The sequence below is a fragment of the Hemicordylus capensis genome, chromosome 2, assembly GCF_027244095.1.
Source record: "Hemicordylus capensis ecotype Gifberg chromosome 2, rHemCap1.1.pri, whole genome shotgun sequence".
In the NCBI taxonomy this organism is placed as follows: Eukaryota; Metazoa; Chordata; class Lepidosauria; order Squamata; family Cordylidae; genus Hemicordylus; species Hemicordylus capensis.
Genome location: NC_069658.1, coordinates 285297826 through 285325168, shown reverse-complemented (window position 1 = coordinate 285325168; position 27343 = coordinate 285297826). Strand labels below are relative to the sequence as shown.

The 27343-nt window shown below is 43.3% G+C and overlaps 1 protein-coding gene across 4 annotated transcripts in view; it reads right to left on the bottom strand.

The window, feature by feature from the left end:
- Nucleotides 1–27343, bottom strand: part of CHL1 (cell adhesion molecule L1 like) — a 382907-nt gene that overhangs the window by 264990 nt on the left and 90574 nt on the right. For all 4 annotated transcript variants that reach the window (XM_053291775.1, XM_053291772.1, XM_053291774.1 and 1 more), the window contains one exon: nt 12034–12118. The gene's annotated coding sequence lies outside the window, so the exon portion shown is untranslated. The remainder of the gene's footprint in view (nt 1–12033; nt 12119–27343) is intronic.

Below are 27343 nucleotides of genomic sequence, written 5' to 3'. Positions count from 1 at the left end.
CAGCATGTATGAAGCAAAGAGGGAGGAAGAGAGCAAGTGAGGTGAGGATCACACAGTAGCAGTTGGAGGGAGCCTGGCAGAGCTACTGTGGGGAGGGGGCAAGCAGCCAGGTGAGAGTCTGAGGCAGGTGGCAGCCACTGACTCTTGGAGGCTGAGACTCTGCACCTTTTTTCCCATCCAGGACCAGCCAATGCCATTTCTTCCCTTCCCTTCTCTGATGCATGCATTTTCCCCCAAGTTGGCTGGTCCCTTCCTTCCACCCTCCCTCCCACCTCATGCACTGGCTTCTTGCTTCCTTCCTCCCGCTGTTCTTCAGCATGTGAAGTGCTTGCCCAGGAGAGAAAGAGGGGAGACAGAAGGCTGCAAGGGGCAGCTGTTCTGGTCATAAGTGAGTGTAGGGCAAGGGAAAGGCTGGAAGAGGGGAGGGAGAGGAAGAAAGGAAGAGTGAGAGAAAGGGGGGGAGGAAGAAAGAAGACATTGGGAGTGAGTGAGCAGAGGGCCAGGGAAGGGTGAAGAGGGGTTCTGCTGGTGGGGGGGTATGTTTTGGAATTATTATTGAATGTTAAACCTTTTAGAACAGTAACAGTTAAGACAATTCACAATTTCTCCTAAAATTCACAATTTCTCCTAAAATTCACAATTCACAATTTCTCCTAAAAATGCAAAATAAAAATAAATAAATAATCAAGCTTTTCCTGGGCATATTCTGGTGGATTGTCCATGCAAAATTTGGTATCTGCAGGTCATTGGGGATATTTTGAAATTTCCATTTCATTAATAATTCCCATTACAATTGCTCCTTTCCCCGAGGAGTCATTAACATGAGTTGTTACCTCTCTTCCCCAACAGAAAAAATGAGTGTGTATTTCCAGTTATAGCTGGTATGGAAAATTAGGGGATATTACTTTAACTTTACTATTTTACTATTAAAATAGTATTTTAGCCATGCTTTGAGGGCAATTTTGAGGAAGAAACTCACTGCATGATTACATAACAGGGTTGTTGTGAGGAAAACTGTCCATGTTTGTCTGGGTTCCTTAGAAGAAGAACAGGATATAGATTTAGTAGTATAAACTCTGCCCAGCCATTCCAGAATTCTTATAACATAAGTATGTTGTCTTTGCTTGCTTATGTGCTTCTGCAACCTAAGCTTTAACGATGGCCAGTTTGCCTATGAAGGAGTTAAGACAATTAATTTGGTGGTGGTGGGGAGTCGTACTTGCTATTGAAATGGTGAAGAGGCCCCACACATTCAGCCCCAGCCCCATTCCCCTCTAGGGACAGCCCTGGTGGGGCCAGTCTGTGTAAGAAGTTCCTCACTTCTAGGCTATCACCTCCAACCCATCAAACTAACTGTGGGAAGGTTGCACCGGAACTAGCATGGGAAGGTTGAACAGGAACACACAGAGGAGTGTCGTGCCAGGCAATCATGGAAGGGAATGCACAGAGTGCCATATGGCTGGAGGGTGGTGAGCAGCATCATGGAGTGAGGCCGGTACAATGGGCAAGACTGGACAAGACCAGGGAGCTGTGCAGCATGGCCAGCATGGGAGTCATGTAGAAAGAGAGGAGGGACTGGGGGAAGAAGGGACGATGAGAGGCATGCAGGAGGAGGCAGGTGAGAGAAGGTGGGTAGGGTTATTCCACTATCATGGGAGCCCCTGCTGCACAAGGACGAATGTGCCAGGTGGGCTGTGCGCCCTCTGCCTGTGTGCCCTCTGCTTGTGAAGGGAGGGGGCAACAGAGCAAAACTGGCCAAGGGCACCACAATCCCTTGAGCTGGCACTGCTAGTAGAGGTGCTACTACTACTGCCTGTAAGTTTCACTCCTCACCCTTAAAAATCTTTGAAATGCCCACCCCATATCACCACCTGGGAATGGGTCGACAACACCTGAAGGGATCATCTCACAGCAGCACTTGTCTAAAAAGACACTTGGCACACAACAGAAGTATAGAGCCACACGGTCACATCTTTTGCAAAAAGTGCCTATAAATGAGCACTAATGTGCTGTTTATGTGTCCCAGCATTTAATTCTGGCACTATATTACAGGTTATGAGACCGAACAATTACAAATTAGCTTGCTTAATTGAAGCTTTGGGGGAGGAAAAAGGAGTAGAGTGCTTACATTCTGGGTATCATACAACTCCAGGCCACCTAGTGAATGAAAAGTGAAAATATTCTCTCTCTTGCTCAAATCCTTGCTCACCTTAACAGAAACCAGCTTCCATTGGCCTTTTATGTCCAGCTGTGTCTTGTGGATGGCAACCCAGTGTGCCACTGAAGATATTACAAGAGATCATGAGACCCTTTAACCTCAAAGCCAGAGGTTGATTGTATAGATGAACATATTGTAGAACTGCCTGGATCTTTACCACCACATCTTTAAAATGAATAGCATTCCCTTTGAGTTGCAAATGACAAATATAAAGCCCGTTCACACGACTAGGTGGGTGGTGGACAAATGGGCATGGTGGGGAGGCAGTGTCCAACTTACCTTCCCCCACAGAAGATCAAAGAAATTCTGCAGGGAGCACAACTTGTATCCTGGCTGCTGGATGTCTCACAATGCACCACGCTACAAGCACAGTGCATTGTGGGATACATCAGTGAGATGGGCACTCTAGGTAGCCATCTCTGTGTGTACTCGGGCTGCAAGCAGCCCAAGCACACACACAATCCCGGCACCAGAGTTTGTTTGTTTTTCTTTTTCCTTTATTGCAATAAGGTTACAATTTATAGACAGTATAATATACAGAATATAGACAGTACAGTATATTATAATCCTTGATGGCAGTACAGTATGTTACCGTCCTTGATTATGATTTGGGATTAAGGTTCGCCTAAAAGATGAGATTAGGTGGGTGAGCAGCACCGGGATCTGCCCAGATCCTGGTGCTGCACACGAGCCGCCTAATCCATGCTGGGCTGCCCTAGACTGGCTTAGACTGCTCATGCTTGTGCCACTTCCATCCAGAGGTTCTAAACCTAAGGCAGCTCTGGAAACACACGGCACCAGGGAGAAGGGGAGAATGTAAAAATCCCAAGCATCAGCTGTCAAGGACACTTGCCCTTGTGAGATGCTTTCATTAAAGTGCCATTTTCAGAGATGAGAGCCTGCATGGATCTGTCTAGAGTCCTTTTCTCTTCATGCATTATTAATTAATTTATTATTACAGTTTTTATGATCTTTATGAAGTGTACCGAAGGTCTATTTATCCAAGATCAGCTAATTTTTAATTAGCCATTCTATCACCAAGGCCACTTCTTTAACCACACTGGATGGCTTTTCTTAAGCAAGTAGACAAAAGACATTTTGATGCATCGCATCCCTTACAACTCCAGCAAGGAATACGCTTGGAATTTTAAAGCACACAATTCGGTGGCACAGATTAAAACACCAACAGCAAATAATTGCTGAAAACTGATCTTTAATTAAAACAAAAAAATCAAGTGTAGGGTATAAACTCTTAAATACAAGGGAAGATTGTTGAAAGCCTGTTTCAGCACAAACAGCAATTTATGCAGTTGTTGTGCTACCCTTAACTGAAAAATGAGCTTTTCAAACAAAAGAGTGCACATTTTATTGTGTGCTCTGCAGTTTTATAGCATGTGGTTTTTTTCCCCATGAAGGAAAAACCTCCATATAAATGATTGGACCAGGGGTTCATGCTCTGGTCAAGCAGAGCATGGGTCACTTAAAAGGTCTCTACAACTGCAAACCATTTAAATACTGTTGGGAATTTGCATGTAAAAGAAAGAAATGGAAAGAGAGACATGAAGAGAAAGCAAAATGAATCACAGTCATCTCTGAGTAAATGGCTTTGACTGAGAGTTGTCTTTCAGTGAAAGAATTGGACATAGACAAAAATGGATTGTATGGGAAGTGTGTACACACACACACACACACACACACACACACACAGAGTATATACAGTATATGACTGTGATTTATTTTGTGTGTGTGCGCTCGCTCGCTCTCTCTCTCTCTCTCTCTATTGTTGCTATCAGCTTTCTGTGATTGGAGTACAGGACTGCTTTATCCCACCAATTATCTTTGTAATCACTCTTTGGCAGAGGTGCACCTAGGTAATTCTGGAGCCTGGACCTAAAGGCCTTTGTAGCCCCACCCCTCTGCACCAGCAAGTTAAGCATCATCCCCCTACACACACAGACCCCATGACGATGACAAATATTTATGTACTGCTTTTCAACAAAATTTCCCAAAGTGATTTACACAAACACACACATGCACGCACACACACAAAATGGCACATTTTAAATGACACATGCAATATTTTTAACATATGGGTTCTTGGGGGCACAAATAGCAACTGAACTCACAAGATGGTAAGAATATAAAACAGGTATATTTTTGCAAATATGCACTAGCAGAAACATTTCTACATGCAACTTACTTAACATATTCTCATTCCACATATTTCTTTCCCTACTCCCCACCCCTGTCTCTAAAGCAGGCCCCCCCACCCCAAATTTGGCTTGGGGGAACTTTACTGGAACCTCTCTATACTAGGGTTGTGCAGTCCTGTCAGAGCTGACATGTTGGAAGGTTGTCCAAGAGAGCACTGCAACAAAAGCAGGAGCTTCCAACAGTAGGAACTCTGAGACAGATCCTTGCTCTCATTCCAGAACTCACAGTTATTGAAACATTTCTGTTTGACCCCCACCCTGCTCTTTGTTGTCCTCTCCTCCACTTAGCCCTCTGCCTTCTTCTCATTACCTGTAACAGAGTGGAGACAAGGGAAAGACTGCCTTGCTTCTTCATTGCTTTGAAGCACATACCAGAGACTTGATTTTTAAAGTGACTTTCTTTTTTAGCTGTTCATCTATGTGCCTGAACCACCTTAAGTGGAGCAGTGGGAAAATGCTTGACTAACAAGCAGAAGGTTGCCGGTTTGAATCCCCGCTGCTGCTATATTGGGCAGCAGCATATAGGAAGATGTTGAAAGGCATCATCTCATACTGCGTGGGAGGAGGCAATGGTAAATGCTTCCTGCACCAAAGAAAACCACAGGGCTCTGTGGGTGCCAGGAGCTGAAACAGACTTGATGACCCACTTTACCTTACCTATGTGCCTGAGTGACCCAAATAATCCCAGAAGCATTTCTGGGCCATTTAGATACCTAGTAGGACAGCTTTTCTTCTAGGACCCAAGTAGTGATCCTAAGTAGGAATTAAGAGGAAATGAGGCAGCCTATCCCCTGCCCCCACCCTGTACAAGATGGGAAGGGGAGGAGGGGAGGGCAGTAGGGGGGAGTCCAAGAGACATGTTGGATGCCTAACACGACACTCATGACATGACGATTGGGAGGACCCAACATGGTCCCTCCTGAAAGTGCTACTGAACTGTTGTGTCATGTGTTGTCAGAATCTGCTATTTTCAACTATGCACAGACTTTCTATATACTGTCTGAAACCTATCTGTTAGAAAGTTCCATTTGAATTATTTCCACATAAGAGTGTATAGAATTATAGCCTTGGGCTACATTTCTATGAATACTTGAGATAATGAACCTCTAAGAATGTCCACTGCTCAAACTAACTTGAGTTATTCAGATCAACTCTTGATGGGAATTTCAGTTGGTGACATCCAGAATACGGAATGCAATGCACTCGCTGCATTGAAACTTCCTTAGCTGGATGTGGGTTGGTGAATGTTGGATTTTGACTAAACTCGGAAGTTTGTCACCTTGTTCCAACCTGTTTCTAGTTTTACTTTTCATGACCAGCTCTACCTGGGGAGAGCAGCGCTAGCCAAGGTAGGACTGGTCATGAGAACCACCGAGATCAGTCTCAGTTGTGGTGCTCCTCCACCAGCTAGCCCGATTTTGTACCCGGGCTAAAACACTCCTACCTCACCACCCTGTCAAAGCCATCAGTGCAAAACTACCTCAAAGCACCGCTGGCCTTCCAAATGACAGTCCAGGCCAGCTGTGGGCCAATTTGGGCCTCTGCACACATGCACAAGTCATTTTCATGAGGTTCCCACATGTGATGAGGCCATTTGCATCGCCACAAAATTTGCATGGTGACACAGATGGCTTCCATGATGCACAAATGTCACAAAAATGGTGTTCACACATGTGCATAGGCCCGAATCAGGCCACATCCAGCCTGGGCTGTCATTTGGAAGGCCGGTGGGGGGATTGAAGGAGCCCTCACTGCCAATGTTGCCACCACTGCTCTGACACCTAGAATTTAAAGGTTAAAAAGAATTTAAAGGTAAAAAGCTTAAAATTTTATTCAAATATAAAAATTCCAGGTAAAAATCTGGAATTTAAAGGTAAAAAGGAGAATCTCACCAGATTCCCCTTTACCAATATACCTACAAGCCAGACCATGAGCTGGCTCTTTGAATGGCCAAACCAATTCCCAAAACAGACCAATGGCTGAAACTGGCCAAACCAATGGCCGAACCAGACCGGACCTGGATGAGCCCAGACTGGGCCAGGTCAGTTCAAATCTAGTCTGGATTTAAATGGAACAATTGGCTCGCACATCCTGAGTACATTATGCAATACCAGAGGCAGAGGCATATCTAGGGAAAATAGCGCCTAGTGGAAGCACTGAAATTGCGCCCCCTGTCCAAACATCTGACACCCATCTTTCAGATAACTTTACCATAATATCAGCTCAAAAATACAAGTCAAGCTCGCTAATCTTTTAAAATTTCAAAAACTATTTCCAGACCAAAAAATGCTGGAAAACTACAAATTTCAGTATGCTGGGGCTCATGAAATACCCAAATACTATGTGGAGGTGTTCTTGGGAAAATAAACAGAAATGCCTGTCTAATTCTCTACTATGCATTGTAGCATCACTATTACATAAGTTTTAAAAATAAATGGAGAATTTGACTTTTCCCCGATACTCTGAAAATAATTAAAGGATATGCAGAGTAAACTGTGTCACTGCTTGGAACAGATTCTAGTATTTCAGAAAGACAGTTAAAATGAGAGAAAGAGAGCAAGAAACTCCCAGTGGGCCTTAATACTAAGGATTTCACACTGATTCAAAGACAAACTCACCATTAATAGCCATATTATTAAGACATCACATTTAACTCACTTATCACAAGAAGCAAAGTAAGAGCAAATGAATACATTCCTAGCTCATAAGTTTCAGCTCAGTATTCACAAGCCCTGATTCTCTGTACATAGTGCCAAACTGAATATGTGTACAGTGACTTATATTATATTAATTTTTTTAAAAAAAATTACCTGTAGCCCCTTTGGGGAGCTTCCTAAAGGCCATGGGGGGTCTTCAAAGGTTCCCCCTCCCCCCGCTGGCCTCTAGGGCCTTGCATTTGAGCATGTGTGGAGGCCTTTTAAAAAAAAAATTGCTGCTGAAAACAAAATGGCCACCGCATATGCTCAAATGGCCTCTGTGAGGCCTGGCATGGCCTAGGGCCTCACAGAGTCCATTTGAGCATTCACGGTGGCCATTTTGTTTTCAGCGGCCATTTTTTCAAAATATTTAATTTTTTAAAATGGCGCCCCCTTCAAGTGGCGCCCGGGGCACATGCCCTGCCTGACACATCCTAGATACGCCCCTGACAGGAGGACTTTATCCTCCGGATCCTAGCTCTGCCGATTGTTGCTGCACTGGATGTCTGGATGCACCAACAGCAGAGCAAGGAAGAGCCTCTGGTCATCTGTGAAAAGGCCAAGGAAGGTAGGAGCCTGCCTCCCACCCCCCATTTTCCCCAGTCTGGTTGTGAGAACAACCTTAGTATTTGTCTCTCCCATTCCCATATACAGGGTGTGTATGTGTGTTATCTTTACATGAAAATGAATGAGTCAGGGAGGAAATCAACCATGTCCCTCTTCCCCACATAACTTTATTGTGCTCTGTTGCTTTAAGAAAGTGTCTGCCAGCCTGGCTCTATTGAATAGACCAGTCACACCAATAGTCCAGTCACACCTGATGCAGGAACACAACAGAATAGATGGAGAAGCAAGGCAAGCACCATAAGTCATTACAGAGATGCAGTGAAATCTTCCTTAATAGGGGATAGGGTGCTTTTTCTTGATAGAAACTTTAACTGTTTAATTTATTTATTTATGATGGCACAAAAGTGTGATCCGGCAAACACTCTGGGCATGACTGGGAATGTTTGGCAAAATGAATTCTGCAGTCAGATAAGACTGGCAAAGGAAGCTTCTGCCACATAAATAAGAATAGCAATTTTTGGCCCCCATTCCTCCACTGATGTTGTTTGCATTATAAATGTCTGGCAAGTAGAATAAAAGGACACCTAATAAATGACATCTTAAAAGCAAGTTACAGCGTAAATAATCAGCAAGGATTTAGAAATGGTATTGTTAGTGGACATTACACTATTGATTCTTATTGAAAAGACTTACAGTACATTTAGTTCTCTAGTTTAAAGTTACGTATTTATTCTTAGTGTAATCTTTAAGGTAAGAAAAATAATAAAGATTTTAAAATATAATTATGAGAAGTGCTCCTTCTTTTCTCTTTTTCCCCACTCTTTGTAATTTGTGTTTCTATGATAGAACAGCCAGAGAAAGTAGACACTATTGTGAAGGGCATTACAAAAAAAGCATTAATTTCAGATAAATAAATTGGTGGTGTCAGGTCTCTTCTTTCATTAAACAACAGGTTTTTGGCAATGTCATCACCCAGACAAAGCCTTTGTATTCAATGGGCTTTTAAAGATGAAACTAGGAGCTTTCACAAAATCTGAAATCTACTGTTCCCAGCCAAATCTTCTTAGATGTTCTGAATAATGCAGATGCACTTCAATTTTTTCCACATGGCAACCATTATTGAGGGCTTTTCAGTAAAAAAAAACCACCACATTCCATTGGACCCCCCCCCAACACACACACACACACACACTTGTGGAATTAAAACAGATTTCATATATTATTTTTCAGACAAATACAATTATTTCCACTTAACCAGTATATGCACAAGTCTGGGTTTTCACATTTGTTTAAGTGCCCCATAGTTTAAATGGCATTAGAGCCCATTTTAAGTGTGTATGTTTGGCCACAAATCTAGAAGGCTTTAAAACGGGATTAGACAAATACATGATTCCTGGGGCATTTGGAAATGCATAATTTAAAAAAAAAAGTCTTTATGAAAGACAGGGGGAGTGCTTCTGCTGGACCTCTCAGTGGCATTTGATACCATTGAGCATGTATGCTTCTGCACCGCCTCTCAGGTATAGGGATTGGGGGTGATCCATTGGAGTGGTTCCAGTCCTTTCTTGCGGGGAGGTTCCAGAAGGTGGTGCTTGGGGACTTTTGCTTGACTCATTGGCCTTTGGGGTCCTGCAAGGCTCAGTATTGTCCCCCAGGATGTTTAACATCTACATGAAATCACTGGGAGAGGTCATCAGGAGGTATGGACTGAAGCATCATCAATCTGCAGATCCTTGGGAAGCAGTGGATGTACTGAACCAGGGTTTGGGGGCAGTGATGGAATGGATGGGCTAGCAAACTGAGGTTAAATCCAGACAAGATAGAGGGGCTGTTGGTCAGTAGAAAAGCCAGTTGGGTGATTCAACCAGCTTGGGACGGGGTTGTACTCCCCTTGAAAGAGCAAGTGCACAGCTTGGGGATGTTGCTGGACCTGGCTCTGCTTTAGGAAGCTCAGGTGGAGGCAGTGGCCAGGGGTGTCTTTCCACAGCTTCAGCTATGCTTCAACTGTGCTGTTTTCTCAAGAAGGCATATCTGGCCATGGTTATCCATGCCTTAGTCATGTCATGACTGGATTACTAGTAGTAGTTCTTTTATTGCTGCCACAGGCCAAACAGAGACTGGATTACTACAATGTGCTCTATGTGGGGCTGCCCTTGAAGAATATTCAGAAACTTCAGTTGGTACAGAATGCAGCTGCCAGGGTTCTCTCTGGACCCCTCATTCGGACACCTATTTTGAGAGAGGTGAACTGGCTGCCAATTTGTTTCCACATCCAAATCAAGGTGCTGGTTATTACCTTTAACTGGTTTGAGCCCTGAAGGACTGCCTACTCCCTTGTTTGCCTGCCCAACAAGGTCATCAGGGGGGCCTTTGCTCCATGTGCTGACATTGAGAGAGGCTAAATCAGGGGCGGAGCCACCATAGCATGAACTGGTTCGAAGAACCTGGGCCGCTGTGCTCAGGGGCTATGTTTCACCGTGGGTGTTCACAGCGTGGCCGGGAGCAGCTTTCACTGCCTTTAAGGGACAGCCACTCCCAGCCATGCTGTGAACATGGCGCTAGCCGGATTTTGCTTGCAAATGGGTGCGTGGCCATGCCCCCTGCATCAGATGTCAGACACTGATGTCAGATGCAGGGGGTGTGGCTAGGCAGGTTGCTGGTGCTGGGATGAACCAGGGCCGCCGCTGACCTCCCTACGCTACTGGGCTAAATGGTCATGCATGCAGGACAGGACCTTCTCTGGTGTTGCCCCCAGGCTCTGGAATGTTCTCCAAGTGAATGTCTGCTCTTTAACATCTGTGGCTGCTTTTAAAAAACAACTAAAGACCTTTTTATTTATTCAGGCTTTTACCCCCCCAGGGGTTGCCAAGTCTCTCAGCTTTCCTGCTTCTCTTTATCTTTTTTATGGTTGGTTGGTTTTGTTTTGTTTTTGGTGCTTTATGGGCTCTACTATTAAACTGATTTTAAAGTTTTAAATGTGATTTTTATGAAAATTTATTGTAATTTAACTTTCATAAACCACTTTGGAGGCCTTATGAAAGACAGTATAAAAACTGCACAATGGATGAATCAATGAATGAATGAAAACACACACACACACACGGCTGTTGGATGAGTCAGCTACCATGATGCTGAACCTCAGTGCTTCTAGTGCTATTGTTACCCATAAAGGCAGGGAATAACATCATTTTTTTAAAAGCGGAGGGAGGAAACTCACTGTTAACACTGCACCATATAGAATATAAGTTTAACAGCTGTCATACTTGGTGGCTGGCACTGGCTGTGGCAGCAGGAGAAGTGAGAAAGCAGATTATACCTTTAAAAATTTGTAATATGTCCCACTGCTGCTGTCCCACTACTCAGCTCTGGTCAGAGTCCCTCCCCACTGTGCACACCATCACTCAGCTGGCCAGTGCACATTTGCAATGGCCATTTGAGGGCTCGGTTCAAAAAAGTCTTTTATAGGCTAGCCCCTCAAATGGTGGCCATGCATGCACATTGGTAAACTAAAATGGTGGGGGGTGGGGTCCACAGAGAGCAGGACCGTGGAGCGCTGGTGGGATAGTAGTGGTGGGATATTTTATGAATTGTAAAAGTATAATCTGCTTCCTCACTGCTTCCCCATCCATCACTGGGAACCACCATGTTTATTCACTGCCAGAGGTGGGGGCCAGACTGGGTCCTGCCCACCCCCAGTTTTCTCTATCTGAAAATGAGCCTTTTTGTTCAGTACTAGCCATTGCATAGTATCTTTCTGAGTGGCTTCTAGGAAAACCCAGGAACTCTCAGTTGGGTAAGAAATTTCTCAGGCAAAAAATGGTGACAATTAATGGAGTGAGAAGTCTCTGAGAATGTGTCAAGCTGCCTGAAAAGTTTTCAGAATTGGTCCCCCATATTCACCACCTGATAATTTGGCAGAGACAATGGGAGGGACATTTCAAATCACCTCAAGTTAAAAGGTAGAACAGGCTTCCTACCATATCAGTCCTGAGATGTAAGGTTTCATAGTCTATATGAACAATTCCAATTTCTTGACATTCTAAACAGCACTCAGACAATATTTAGCTCATAGATAATAACAATATACAATATAATGTGTCAGTCCCATGATAAACCGATCCGGGATAAATTAAATTATCCTTGCTTTTGATAATTGTGAATAGAAAAACGACAGAAATATCTTCATTTGGAGCTGATTTCCATCTGATTCACCTAAATACAAAGCCTATGAGCAGGTAATATTTGACAATCAAAACTACTACACCATATCAGAACAGATAAATAATAATTTTCATGATTTTTTTTTAAAGGGCAAGAAAATATATATAAATATTCTAACCAGTAAGGGCTCAGCTTCTTCTTCTGATCCAATGGCACACTCAGATGTGATTCATTCTGCTCAATTTCCAGCACCTTTAGACAAGCTGAAAAATAAGCAATAAATGATATGTTAACAATAGCCTCACCAGCATCACTGACAATCTTTAGATTTTCTTGAGCAATGACTGTAATAGCAAATCGTCTTGATGTGTTTCATTTCCCTTGTCTTTCATTTATATTGCTGAGTTTGTCAAATACGCTCTGCCACATCATCTTCTCATCTGAATAACAGATATTTTGATGTGTTTTTGAAACAGAAATGGGATAGCAGAATGAGTTCTAATGCCACATTAATCATTGAATAGCCCTGTAAGCCAGAGCAACAGTTTTAGAATTGTTAGATTTATGGATGAGAGGTCTATAAAGGATTGGTCATGACAGTTAAATGGAACTGCCACATTCTTAGCATATCAGATGACGGGCACCAAAAGCTGGGATGACTATCACTTTTGTAGCTTTCTTGTAAACTTTTACAAGCATTTGATTGGTTAATGATGGAAGCAAAACATTGGCCTATATGAATTTAGGGAACGGTCTACATACATGGTGTGGGGTCATAACAGACCCTTTTCCTAAACTCTCTACCCCCTCAAAATCCCCTGCAGCTTTCATCAGCACCCACCCGCCCGCACCCACCGAAACCGAAAGCTGCAGGGGTCACATTATTACCTAAGGATTCTACCACCTTATTTTGTTCACGTGGGCTTGGTTTAATCTAGCAAAGCAGCATTTAATTCTGAGCACTGAACCAGATACCCTATTGTCCATCTACACTTATTTTTGATAAACACTACAAGTCAATCTCATCGGTGTGTGTCACACAAAATATTAGGGTAATGCTGTTGGCCCTAGCTCTGTAATATAATCTTAAGAAGAAAAGTCATTCAAGAAATTCAAAAGAAGCAAAAATTATTGTGGTAAAACTAGTGAAATTTCTGAGAGAGCTTCAAAATGTTTTAAATTTTAAGAATGTCTTTCCTGCCAGATTGTGACCATTAGACTATTAATGGTATCAATCTATTCTGTACATTGGAAGAGAAATAAATAAATTGTTTATATTAGGATCTTAATATCTGCCCCCAGCTCCTCTGATATCATGAAAAGCAAGCTAATTTTTAGGCAAGAGTGTTACATGTCATTAATTTGCACATAAGAGGAAACCAATAATTCTGGCTTTTTAAATATTCATTGTTTCTCTTCTTTAATAGTGATTTTTCTTCTGTGCCAATCACTGCTTGAATGATGAAGCACACTGTGCAGGGGGGAAAAGTGATAAATGGGAAGTACAGTTACCCTGGGTCCGTGCTCATTGGTGCTCTTTATCTAGTCTTAGGCGAGATAAAGTTGCTATTTCCCCAGAGAGAAGCATCTTCTCCCATCACAGTAGTACATCATACTGAAGGTTCCACTTTCAAATGGCTTGTATTTTTTAATATCTGTAACCCTATTCACACAACCATGCTTCCTCCAAAATTATAATTTTCATGCTTTTTAAAGTTCAATGTGCAAGTGTTTTACACAAATATGAAATGTTTAATCCAAAATTATTATGCTGCCTTCAGGAAAAGTCATCTGCCACAATTTCTTCCATCAATATGATTTCATCTTTTTCAGTCCATTATTTTGGAGCATGAGAGAACACTGAATTCCTGATCAATAAAAGAGCCATATTAATAATGTAATATCCTTATTGTTTGACAATAACTGCATTGTCAAGTGTCATGCTTGTGTAAATCAGTCCTCAAAAATCTAAGGAAAGATAGGGCTGCCAACAAAAATCCCTGTGTGCTTATTGTGTAGCCTTCTCTATGGTTTAGTCAAGAGGGAATTCCTGGGCAATCTCAGGTTATGCTGAGTCACAGGGACATCTGTATTCAACCCTGAAATAGAGACAACAAACATTTCCCCAATCTTGCCCTTCACCATCTCCATTTCCTATTATCTGATCTTTTATCCTGAAATTGCCACAATCCTCTGATACCAAACAATTACACTTAATCTCCCAAGGCCAACAACTCTTGATAGACCAGCCATTCTATAAAGGCACTGGAGCAACAGAGGAGAGAGCCCAAGCCAAATGACCAAAGTAGTCTGGCTACTCGCACTTTTTTAAAATCTCTCTCTTTTTTAAAAAAAATGTGTTTGTAATTAATTTAAATGTACATGCCCTCAGTGAGTAATCGTGTCTCTCTATGATCCATTCACCTCTTACATTCTCTAGCCAGATAATCTGCTCAGCCCATTCTAAATTGAGAGCAGGAATATAAAATATCATACTACTAACCTTTCATTCACCTTAAAGCAGAAAGGAGGAACAGAATAAAAATTAGAAACAGATCTCCCTTTACTCTCCACTATCCTACCTGGATACAAGGGTATGTAGCAGGAGGAGATCAACTGTTCCTGTTCGGTCCAGCACAGCATCTCTTCAATGGCAGTTGCTGCTGTCTCCTATGCTGCACACTTGTGAATATGTGAGCCCTTTCACACAATCATATGGGGAGGGGTAGTTTAAGAGAGGTAAAGAGCTCCTACCCTGGTAGCCACAGACTCAGCACACAGATGATCCTGGCAGGAGAGATCTCCTGAAATCATATATTACTGAAATCAGGAGCTGGGTCCTCCAAGGATCGAAAGAGCTGCCCCAGAATGCATTGAGCTACCAGGAAATCGGCAATTCTCAGGACATCATCAGCTGTTCCGATTGGTCATGAAGGGGCAGGAGGTGGGACCAGCCCTACTGAAAGCATTCCTACAATCATAGATTTGCAGAGCAGCACATTCACAGATGCCAGCCCCTGAAGCCACAACAGTCTATTACAATCATGGCTGCTACTTCCTGAGACCTGCTATAAAAGGCAAATGCATCCATACGACCAAAACATTGTGGTAGGGGCTATCACTTTTCATTCTACCTGAGTAAATAGCAGCATAGAAGAACTGGGTTACCCCGATTTTAGCGAGTTGGGTTGGAGGGATTCCTGTGGGCTCACATAACCACGAAGACTTGGATATATTAACGTCTACCCTTTTTTCATGATAATGTTAATAGGGTGTGTGTGTGTGTGTGTGTGTAAGATGGTGACTCTTCTAGGAAAGGGAACCAACCATTTTTTTATTCCATTTGCTATGTCAACCACTAATAGCAATAATTATAACAACTGATGTAAAAACCAAGAAAGCATGCATGTGGTGTTCTACATTGTTGACTAAAGCAGTACAAGTGCTCATGCAGGGGGTGATTTTTGCTGATCTCCCCTTGCCTCTGAAGTGCTCTGTGCCACTCAAAAATATGTCCCTGACCCTGAGGGCTGTGCTGAGGGACATATTTTCGTGTGGCACAGAGCACTTTGAAAGAAGAGAGAGGCAAAAATCCACCTCCCCCATACATGCAACCATGTTGCTTTAGTTTGGAATTCAGCATTCTGCAAATGTGCTTCCTTTGCTGCATGCATTAATTTGGCTGCAGCCAATAATAATTAATTAACATTCCAATGAGAGCAGTGTTCCAGTCTGTATTTTGGCCAATACCTGAATGTGAATGAAAGACATGTGCACATCAATGCTAGTGTTTACACACCTTGGAATTCTGATTGGACTGTGGCTCCCTGACAATTGTGCATTGATTTTTAAGGACTGCACATTGTGGTCTGGCCCCAGTCACTGACAAACAGAGAAGGTACAGCTGCAGGGAGTCTGCTTCCTCTCTCCCTGCCAGAAAATACTCAGCTCTACTACTGGTAGCTGTCATGGGGCTTCAGAAGCAAGAAGGAAGACACTCTGGCCTTTGCCACCAGTTAGAGGGGAAAGAGGGGGGGGGTGGAAGAGATAGTTTGCAGGGGAGTAACTAGGGGAGGGCTGGTGGCCCTGCCGGCAGTAACATTGGCAGCCCTACTGCCAGTACCTCAAGGCACCGCTTGGGCAGCCTACCTGGATGGTGGGAATGTCACTTGCCGCTTGAGCCTGTCACTGCCCGCCCTGCTGCTCTCCAGGTGGCTCAAACAGGGCTTCCGCCCGGCCCAGAACTGGCTGCAAATGAGGGATGCTCCATGGCTAAATGGGCACTTGGACCTGGGTCTTCACAGTCCCAGTCTTACTCTAACCACTATACTACACTGGTTCTCAGTATGGACAGGAGATCAGGTGCATAGTAGTATTGCAGTTCAGATTGCTACAGTGATACAGAAAAGTAAATTCAGAAAAGTAAATTTTGGTGTTCCTTTTACTTTCAGAACCATCCAGTCAGCATGAAAGGCCCTTTTTATTTTGTTTTGTTTGTTTTTACTCTCTCTATAGGGATATGCTGTTCTATGTCAGTAAAGTCCACCACCTGCCTACTGGAATCAAGGGCACCCACTGATCATTTCACAGAGGGCTAAAACGGATGATAGTTAGGTTTCCCCGTGGTATGTGTGAAAAAGGAATGTTTTCTCATTAACTATAGGCATCCATTGTCTTCAAAAGCAGCCGGATGGCCAATTCAGGGTTGAAGTGTTCTTTGCAGCTGCAAAGAACTACGTCCCACTCCCCCACTCTATCCCCCCTACCCAGCAACTACATTTAGTAAGTTACTGTAAAGGGCAGCTTTTTTGAAACAATGAATCCCTTGACGGAATCAGCTGGCTTCAGTACTGAGCTGAAATGCTGTCCTGCTGTTCTGTTGTCTAGAGGAAAAGAAGGAATGGTTTATATTCTTATTTATATCGGTTGGTTGCGACAAGGTAAGATTTCCTCACAATACACATTAAATTGTCTCCCAAACCCGTAATGATTAAACAAAGATGGAGAATAAATTTGCATTTGCTATGCTCCTGAGTCTATGTGTGAGCATGTATTATGAATTGGAGTCTTGCTGTCTCTTCTTTAGCTCCCTGTTTTGCAATCACACTTACTGTTATTAGAGCAACCTTTTCATGTCTTCAATTTACTAGTGGGTCAAAGGGTTCAGATCAGTCAGCTGCTGGGAGTGTGAAAGTCATATTAATTTTGACATATTCACTGAGGTGGAGTCTATGTTACATTTGACCTAGAGAATGGGGAAGGATAAAGGAAGTAGCAGGCTAGTCATGTGAGAGGCTGGGCAAATACCCTGAGCACAGGGTAATGGGAAGATCAGATCATGGCTACTTTTTATTTGAGTTAGGCATACTTGCAACCGCACATGCATATTCCCAAGCCCCAGTTACTTTTTTGCAAGCATATACACTTCCAGAGTGATTGTCCTGCTCCATACTACAGACAAGAGCCCACAAGACCTGGCAGACAAGGAGGTGAGGCAGATTGTAGCACCACAGACAGCTCTGTAAGACAAGTTGATCCAGCAGCAGTCAGAGGTAGACTGAGCTCTTAAATACCATTAAGCACAGTTTACCACTTCTGGGCTCCACCTCCCTACTCGAGAGTGGAATTCTTAAGGAGGCACGCTTCAGAGTCTGACACTTCTTTTCTCCTGCTCCATCTGGTCCTGCTTGTTACAAGTGCTGGCATGGAGATGTAACCATGTGAGTCAGGCTGGCTGCTCAGGGGGCTCTGATTCCAAAGGTGTCACAGGGAATCAGGTTCTGAGAGGGCTCCTGTTTTGTGGGGCTCCATCTTTGGAGTTCTCTCATGCTCAAGTCCACTGTTGAAGCTTGGGCTGGATCTAGTGTTGCTCCAGCCTCTTCAGGGTCAAACGACCACTACCCAGGGTGGAGTCATGACAGCAGTCTATCTTGGGGTGCACTACTGGCAGATGTCATTACCACCAGTGGAGGTAGGATTGTTTCTACTTCCCTTCACGATGAAAGTGATCTTTCAGGGCCAGTGTGTGTACTTCCATTTCCTTTTATGGGTATGTCACTGAGTATTCCTTTTTCAGCTGTGGGCATGCATATCTGAGGTGAGCTGTCAGTGACTGACCAGGAGAGGGAACTTGGGGTCATGGTGGACAGCTTCTTGAAAGTGTTGACTCAATGTGCAGCACCTGTGAAAAAGGCCAATTCCATGATAGGGATCATTAGGAAGGCGATTGAAAATAAAACAGCTAATATTACCATGCCCTTATACAAAACTATAGTGCAGTCACACTTGGGAGTACTACATACAATTCTGGTCACCACATCTAAAAAAGGACTTTGGGGCTATTCTTATGATCACAAAAATCGGGCTAGGAAAATCCTAGCCCGATTTTTGTGATCGTAAGAACCGCCGAGCCCGGTAGTTCTGGAGCGGCTAACCCGCTCCTGTAGCCCACCCCTTAGCCCAGGTTTGCGGAGCGAGCGCTCCGCAAACCCGGGCTATCTGCTCATGAGTAGCCGCAGCACGGCTCTGCGCCGCAGCTACTCGTGCGTGGACCGCCGGCCGAGAGGCTTAAAAGCAGCCTCCCGGCTCAGGGGTCTCCCCAGTATGCCTTGCGCGCTCGCGCAGGACATACTGGGGCTTCCAGGGGCCATGCAGCCCCCGAGATCCCCAGCCCCTGCTGTCTCCGTCTCGGGGCCGGCCATCATGTGGGCAGCCATCTGGCCACCCAGGGCTCCCTCCCCGCTCGTGAGTGGGGAGAGCGGGCTTAGCCCGCTCTTCCCGCTCACTTCCCAAAACCGGGTCTCATGGATCGTGAGACCCGGTCCATTGTCAAACTGGAAAAGGTGCAGAGGAGGGCAACCAAGATGATCAGGGGCCTTGAGCACCTTTCTTATGAGGCAAGGCTACAATACCTGGTGCTTTTTAGTTTAGAAAAAAGACAACTGCGGGGAGACATGCTAGAGGTCTATAAAATCATGCATGGTGTGGAGAAAGTGGATAGAGAGAAATTCTTCTCCCTCTCACATAACACTAGAACCAGGGGTCATCCCATGAAATTGATTGCCGGGAAATCTAGGACCTACAAACGGAAGTACTTTTCCACACAATGCATAATTAACTTGTGGAATTCTCTGCCTCAAGATGTGGTGACAGCCAACAACCTGGATGGCTTTAGGAATGGTTTGGATAACTTCATGGAGGAGAGGTCTATCAACGGCTACTAGTCAGAGGGCTATAGGCCACCTCCAGCCTCAAAGGCAGGATGCCTCTGAGTACCAGTAGCAGGGGAGTAATAGCAGGAGAAAGGGTATGCCCTCAATTCCTGCTTGTGGCTTCCAGCGGCATCTGGTGGGCCACTGTGTGAACTAGATGGACCTTGGGCCTGATCCAGTTGGGCTGTTCTTATGTTCTTATGCCCGCCAAACTGTGACTTTTTACACTCAAGCAGCTACAAGGAAATGGGGCAGGGAAGTTCATAATTTTGACAATCACATTGTGGATTTTTAACAAATGATACAGTGGGAGGGGGGGATAACCTACCATGAAGGAGGACATGTTCAGCAATTATTCATTTTCAAGCCATCTTAAATGTGCAAAATGTATCAGGTGCATTTTAGGTCCATGTGCTGGTGCTGGTTCATAAATTGGCATACAATTTCCGCCATCTCCTATAAAATCAGATCATCTATTTTATTTCCACCAGTGGCAACAAATTCTTCTGAAGGTGATTGTATCAAATGTCTGAACCATGCCACTGGCAGTTTCACATGATTTGCTGAAAGTTAGTAAGATGTCCACAAGAGCAAACTGGAGGTTCTCACAGTGTGTACACTCCTGTGTGGCATTTCATCTGAATCTGCCCAAGTCCAGGTGACGACCAGGGAGCAGTGTTCCTTCTAACAGGGATTCCCAGATGTTCTTGACTACAACTCCCATAATCCCCAAGCAAAAGCGATTGCAGCTGGTGATTCTGGGAGTTGTAGCCAACAACTTCTGGGAATCCCTGCTAGAGAGAACACTGCCAGGGAGCCTGACTTGTTAGTAACCTTGTCAAGCTAACTTCAACCTTCAGTTATGAACTCTGGGTTGTAGACAGGCAGTAACAATTCAGGTTGGCTGGTTAACAGCTCCCCTGGATTTCTTACTGACTTTCAGTGGGTCATGTGAAGCCACCCTTCGTCTATTCCTACAGACTGACTACTGAGATTAGCTTTAAATCATTTATGTACTAGAAAGGGGGAAGACACTGATGGAAATACTCTTCATACATATGCACATGTTTTCCTCCAGAGTTTACACAACTGGTGCAGGTAAAAAGTAATGCATGTCAACTTCTTGGGTACTCCTTACAAACAATGCAAGGGAACGAGCACTTGATTTCTACCAATCCATACAATGATTTTTTATCTGAATGTTTTCACTTTTAGCCCAATCAGGTACATGTCAAGAAAAAGGACAACCCCTCCACTACTTCAGTAAGAGTATGATCTCACTTTTAGAAATAAAGTAGAAGTCTGCATCTATAAATGCTCTTTTCTAAAGCATTTTCCATAGAATGTTAAGATTTCAGCAGCTTGGTAAATATTGCAAAACCACATGAATAAAACAGTCTTTTGAAAAAGGTTAATGTCCTTGAAATAGCAAGCATGTGAGCCAAGGGTTGTTTTTTTTTTCTTTTTCTGGGTGCCCCCCTCCATATAAAGAATGTGAACACAAAGGAGAAAATATCATGATTAGGCCTCCAGACTCACAAAAAAAAACCAAGGAAATGAATAGCTGAATAAGGAGAGGACAAAAGATGAACAAGGCGGCTTTAGAAAATGCCGGCATCACACATTTACATTATGAATGCAAACTATAATTGCATAGCTGCCACTCTGCTGACAAGATTTTCATATCTTTAAATATTATGATGATTCAGTCTTTAATAATTACTGCCAGTAAGTGCAATTGTTGTGAAATAGAAAATAAAAATGAATGTATCATTTTATTGACATATTCTGAGAAATTGGAATGCATTAGGAATCCAAATTACCTCAAGCCTATTTACCTTAGAAAACTAGTTTTTGTACATTTGCCATGGCTCCTTTTTAGAATAGCTTATATTTGCAATAATATTTCACAATACCAAAAAATAAAGTAGGCATTCTCTGAGACAATTAGGACACAATCCAGGCAATGTCATACACTTGTGGTAATAAGAGGGTTAAGCTCATAAAGCACCCCACTTAAAGCACCCCACTCTGGTCACTGAAATTTACTGTGAAATTATTCAGCGTTGGCTGGTTCAGGCCTTTATTTTTTACTTCTATATCATGTCATGATTCAAACCTAATTAGAGATTTATTTCTAGGGAACAGTAGTGATGGTGGGAAATAAGAAATATACCCCATTTTAAGGCATTCTGGCTTAACTACCAACACCATAGAACATCCCATTGTTCTAAAATATCATTTTAATTTCATTCTTACTGATGCACAACACAACCACATCTGAAACTTTATCTTAATTTTAAATCAATGCTACTAAATGTACTAATGTTTAAATTACTAATGTTTAAGTTGTAATGTACACACACCCTCACAAAAAGGCAGGGTTAAATTGAAAGTTATACAATAGATGGCTGAGATGTCTTCTAATCCTCAGTTATTCTGAGAACAGCTAAAGTCCTACATTTGATGTTCAGGAATCTGTGCCTGGAATTCAAGAAACCACCAGCTACTCTGGTCATACCTCCAAGCTTGGCATGCCTATTGGGACTCTTGACTAGAACTGGTTTCAGTTTCAGAATGAATAAGCTGCCTTCTATCAAGTCAGAACATTGGTCTACCTAGCTCAATACTGTGTACATTCACTGACTGCTGTTCTCCAGGAAAGGAAATTCTGCCAGGAAAGAGGAACCTAGGAAAAATCTTGTGTTCTGTACTGCAGAGCTACAGACACTTTTCCAGACAGTTTGGTATAATATGTAAGAATATATTTGTCATGTGGCTTAGAAAGGTGATGTATAATAAACACAAGTCTTAAGCTCCCTTGAACACATGAAACTTTAGATCCAGGTGCCTGAAAACCATACATTCCATGTGACTTTGCCAAGGCCAGAAATTACTTGCTTCGTTCTCTATTAATTAATTTAAATTATCCTTATTAACCAATGACTTCCACCTTGAACCACAGAGTATTAAGGAAAAGACAGTTATTGTATATTATTCATGAGAAGGCTAGGCTGGTAAGATAAGCCATATACAGAGACATAAATTACGGAGGAACGTAAATTAGGGACATAAATTAGCTGGAGACAGACATATATTCCAGATGGCTTCAAATCTTCGATTTCACTGAAAACTCTGACTGGAAGGGAAATCATGTCTTCATACTGTATGTATTGGTACTTTAAGGATTTCCAACCCACAGAAATAGAAATTTATCCCAGACAGTGTTCTCCCATTTTCCAAAACCTTTACGCCATAGAAAGAAAATACATTTGAAAGGAGGAGAAATAAAATTTAATTCAGAAACTGCAGTAATCTTGTGCTTTTCAAACAAAGATCATGGACCATTCGAATAAATATAAGACAATCAATTTTAGATTGTCACTGAAATAATCCCCAGCCCTATTCTTAATTTTTAAAATGTACCAAGAATATTTTCCATATATAAATTATTTGGATATTATCAGATAAGCACAACTGGTGAGTTTTCATGTGCCCTGAAGCACAACCCAGCCTCCAAAGTCATCCTGTCTCTTTTCATGGCCAAGATGAAACACTGCTGCAGGCCTCTTTTAAGAGTCCATCACAGCACTCAGAAAAACAGCCCTGCTGAATCAGGCAAAAGGCCCATCTAGTCCAGCAGTCTGTTTCAAACAGTGGCCCACCAGATGCCTCTGGGGAGTCCACAGGCAAGAGGTATGTGCATGCCCTCTCTCCGGCTGTTGCTCCCCTGCAACTGGTATTGAGAGGCATCGTGCCTCTGAGGCTGGAGGTGGCCCACAGCCACCAGACTAGATAAGCAAACCTCTGTTAACAAACCAGCCAAGTTAATCAATGGCTAAGTTCAGTTGTACAGAATAACCACAGTTATAGCTGGCCGAGGTTGTAACTACAGAATGCCTGAACACATGAAACTGCAGTTACAGGCCAAAAGCGAACTCTGGTTTGCCTCAGCAAACTGTCGTTAGTCTAACTGAAGGAGAGGAGAGCCCATCCCTGCCACTTGGCCTCCCAGCCTGATTCCAGGCAGCTCTGCAGCCAGAGTGTGGGCAAAGCATCACAGCACCAGCTGCTCGGCCGCAATTGGCAACGATCTCCAGCGGTTGTGCCAGGTGTGATCATGCATTTTCGGAGCGCCGATCCCACCTTGGCAGGGGAAGTGCATTGAAAACCTTTTAAATGCCCTGCAATGCCAGTGCTGCTTCTGCACCGCTGCCCCCTGAAGTTTCCCCACACCCTGGAAGCACTATGCAAACTCCAATTCCTGGGGTGTCTGGGGACCCAGGAAGAGAATCCTGCTTTCATTGCCAAAGGGAAGGGGGAAATCCACATTCACTGGAATGAGATATGCAGAAGGGGGGGGCAAAGGATGCTGGGGGTCATGGCCAGGAAAGATGTCATGAGGGGAGATCCTGGCAGAGCACTCCAGTCAGGCCCATCACAGAGCCACTGCAAGCAGCTTGCTGTCCAGTAGGCTCACACTCTCATGAGAGGGCTAGTCTACTGGAGTTATGCCCGGTCCAGTCGGGTGTAATCCCCACCCGTGGACTGCAAGCTCATGATCTGAGCCTCCCACTTAAAAACCAGGGAATTCAAGGGGCTCTTTTTACTGAAAAATGGGGGGAGGACCCCTCTACTTCCCTCTCCCCAAATCCCTCTGCAGCCTTGCATGTACCCAAGCAGATTGTGGTGTAGTACACATGAGGTGCCAACCACCCCCTGAAGCCACAAGCCCATGAGGTACTAGATTTTGTTGATAGTGGATTCTCTGGTCATTCCTCATTTTGCACCAAAGATTAAGAATGAACAAAGATGAACAAATATGTTAATTAATCATCTTTGGTGCAAAATGAGGAATGACCATAGAATCCAACCCACTATCAACAAAATAGTGGATTTATAAACAACAAAACCCAGTACCCCATGGGCTTGTGGTTTTAGGAGTGGTTGGCACCACAACCCACTCTAGGTCACCCTGGTGCCCCCACATGGAGTTATGGGGCTGCTGAAATTGCCATTATTCCCTATGGGGAAAAGCTTAAAGACATGCAAACTTCAAAACTTGTTTAAAAATCACCCCTTTACCGAATTTCTTTGAAATGTGGGTGGCAGCTTCCACCCTTTGGGCTCTACTACCCACCCTGCCCATTTGCCCCCAAGACCCCTTTTTTGCCCTGAATTGATTCAGATTGATTTGGATTCAAATTGAATCTGGGGTAATTTGAGGGGGGGAAGATTCAAACTCATAACAAGACAGTGATGACTGGGTACAGATGAGAATGAAAAAAAATGATGCATTCACATCCCTATATTTAATTCTTTCATTATTCCACCGTCATCTCCTTTTTCAAAACATATCAGTAGGTCACTCATGAAGACCAGAAGACAGACCATTGATTGTCCACTTTCTTCAAGTAAAGGCAAGGATCTGCTTTATTTCTGGTGAAATTTTCATTTATGAGTACTTCATTTATTTTTGCATTCCAGGCTCTTGCGGTCTGTTTAAATCCACATCTGCTCTTGTCCAACTTACATACCAAGTCAGGTCTTTCTGTATTTTTGAAACCCCGCAGCTGTTCTATGTAGATTTCCTCTTTAAGCTCATCATGCAAAAAGGCTGTTTTTTACATCTAGGTGTTTGACATACATTCCTATTCCAGATGCAACACCTAGTAATGTCTTAATTGTTGTATGCTTAACAACATTTCATCATAATCCTCTCCAAACTTTTGTGAGTAGCCTTTTGCAACAAGCCGAGCTTTGTACTGCTCAGTTTTGCCGTCTTCATTATATTCCATCTTGAATGTCCACTTACAGCCTATAGGTTTTGTATGTGGTGGTAATGGTGTAAGTATCCAGTTATTATTGCTGTGCAGGGACTTCATTTCCAATTCTGCTGCCTTAGCCCATTTGTTGACTTCCCTTTCTGGCGTTTGCCGGATCTCTTCCAAGGATGATGGTTCAGGTAACCTATTGGTACTAGCTTTATATGACAGGCAGAGAAGTGGTTTGCCTTTGTTTGTCCTGGATGAGCCTCTTAGCTCAACATCTGTTGATTCTGATTGCCTCTGCACTTCAGTTGGTTGTATATTGACTTCAACCATTTGTTCAGAAAATTCTTCTGTGTAGTTCTCCTGATTCTTGTAAAGTCATGACATCAGCAAAGCTTTCCTTAAATGTCATACTGTTAATAATAGTCAATTTACCTGTGTTTGGGTCTAGAATTCTGTATCCTTTGGAGCATTCGCTGTAACCAACTAGAATTTCTTCCACTGCCCTGTTTTGCAACTTGGTATGTTTGTTTTTTGGGATGTATATGTACACTTTGCACCCCAAAAATTTATTGTGTGTCCCACACTCGGTTTTTCTCCATACCACAGTTCATATGGAGTTTTCTTCACTGTTGTGAGAAGGATCAGTTTTGCAAATATGTAGCTGTGATTGCTGCTTCTCCCCAGTATTTTTCAGGTAGACCTGAATCGGTCAGCATGCATCTAATCATATCTGTTAGGGTCTCATTTTTGCCTTCTGCCACTCCTTTCTGTTCGAGTGTGTACAGGACCATTTTGTGATCTCCACTCCATGAGCTTTTAAGAAGTCCTTGGTGGTTTTCTTTCCTGTGAACTCGCTTCCATTGTCTGTCCAAAGTATAAGTGACTTGTGCTGAAATCTGTTACTTGCCATGGATAGATAGTCTTGTACCTTTCCCAACACTTCATCCTTGTGCTTCATGAGATAGGTGACTATATAGATCTATAAAGGTCACTATGTATCTGTTGCCTCCAGGAGTTGGTACTTGCATCGGCCCACACACATCACTGTGTATGAGATCAAGTGGTTTTGAAGCTCTGGTTTGGCTTGCTTTGGGAAGTGTTGCTCTTGTAGCCTTAGCTCTGATACAGCAGTCACACTTCATAGTCACTGGATAGGTTGACATCACGAGGTCTTTTGTCAGGTGCTGTTTCACCAGTTCTTTTATATTTTCAGGGTGCCTGTGGCCAAGACGCCAATGCCATAGGTGAATGCAGTTGTTGTGTTGCTTATGTGTGGTGAGCTTCACTTGCTCCATTGCTGTGCTTAAGCGATACATCTGCAATTGCTCTGTCCCATCTTGGATAGTGCACTCATTGCCCTGGAACTTAATGGTGAGTCCTTTGGTTGCCATCTGCTTAACCAATAAGAGACCACCTTCCAAGTAAGGAAGATATAGCACATCTTTTACTGGAATAGCAAGGATGTCCCCAACTGTACTGGTGCAGTTTAGAAATCCTTGCCAATTCCCTCTGCAGTTATACTGCCTCCATCTCCAAGATAAATCTTTTCCTTATTGCTTTAGTCCAATTCTGTGAAAAAGTTTCTACCGCTGGTCATGTGACTAGTTGCATCAGAGTCAATGCACAAGCCTGGGGATGAGTTATGCTGCACTGTTTTGAAGCATCCACTTCATTGTTCTGTGCCACTAGTTGTAGCCTTTGCCTTTTGCTTAGGTGCTTGTGGAGACTTTCTTTGTAGCTTCTCTTGTTCTGCTTCCATATGGTGTAGTCTTTCTTTAAATGTCCCTCTTTCTTGCACTGGAAACATGCTCTTGTTTCCTTCTGGTGCACCTTGTCACCTACAGTTTTCAGTGCAACTTCTCCATTCTGACTGATACTGTCCTCCATGACTCCCTTTCTGTGCTGGAATACATCCAGAAGTCTGCCTCTCACAAATTCCAGTGTCAGGTCTTCCTCAGGCCTTGTCTCAAGGGCATCTATTAGGGCACCACAGGAATCAGGCAGGCTACAAAGTAATAGGGCTGCTATGTGACTATCTTTTATTTCTTCCCCAATTCCACACAATTGTGCCACCACTTCCAGCATGGCATTTATGTGGTCTTGCATTTCTGTTCCCTTCCCAAGTCTCATTTTGCACAGCTTCCTCAAAAGGAATAGTCTACTGTTCAAACCAGTTCTTTCATGCAAATTTCTCAATGCATTCCACATGCTCTTAGCTGTAGCCTGATTCCTTATGTGAATCAATTGGTCATCTTCCACTAGTAGACTAATAGTTGCCCATACCTGTCTGTCCTTTTTATCTCATTCTTGGGGATTTGTTGCAGGTCTCTCTGTGTTAGTAACCTTCCACAAGCCATCCTTAGTTAGAAGCATTTCGACTTTAAAATTCCATAGCTAATGATTTCAGTTATTCAGTTTTCCCCATAGAGGGCCTAAATTCAGAACTGCAAGCCATTTTTCTTTTGAAAAATCCTAGCTTTGCTTACTTGCATTCAGCAGGCTT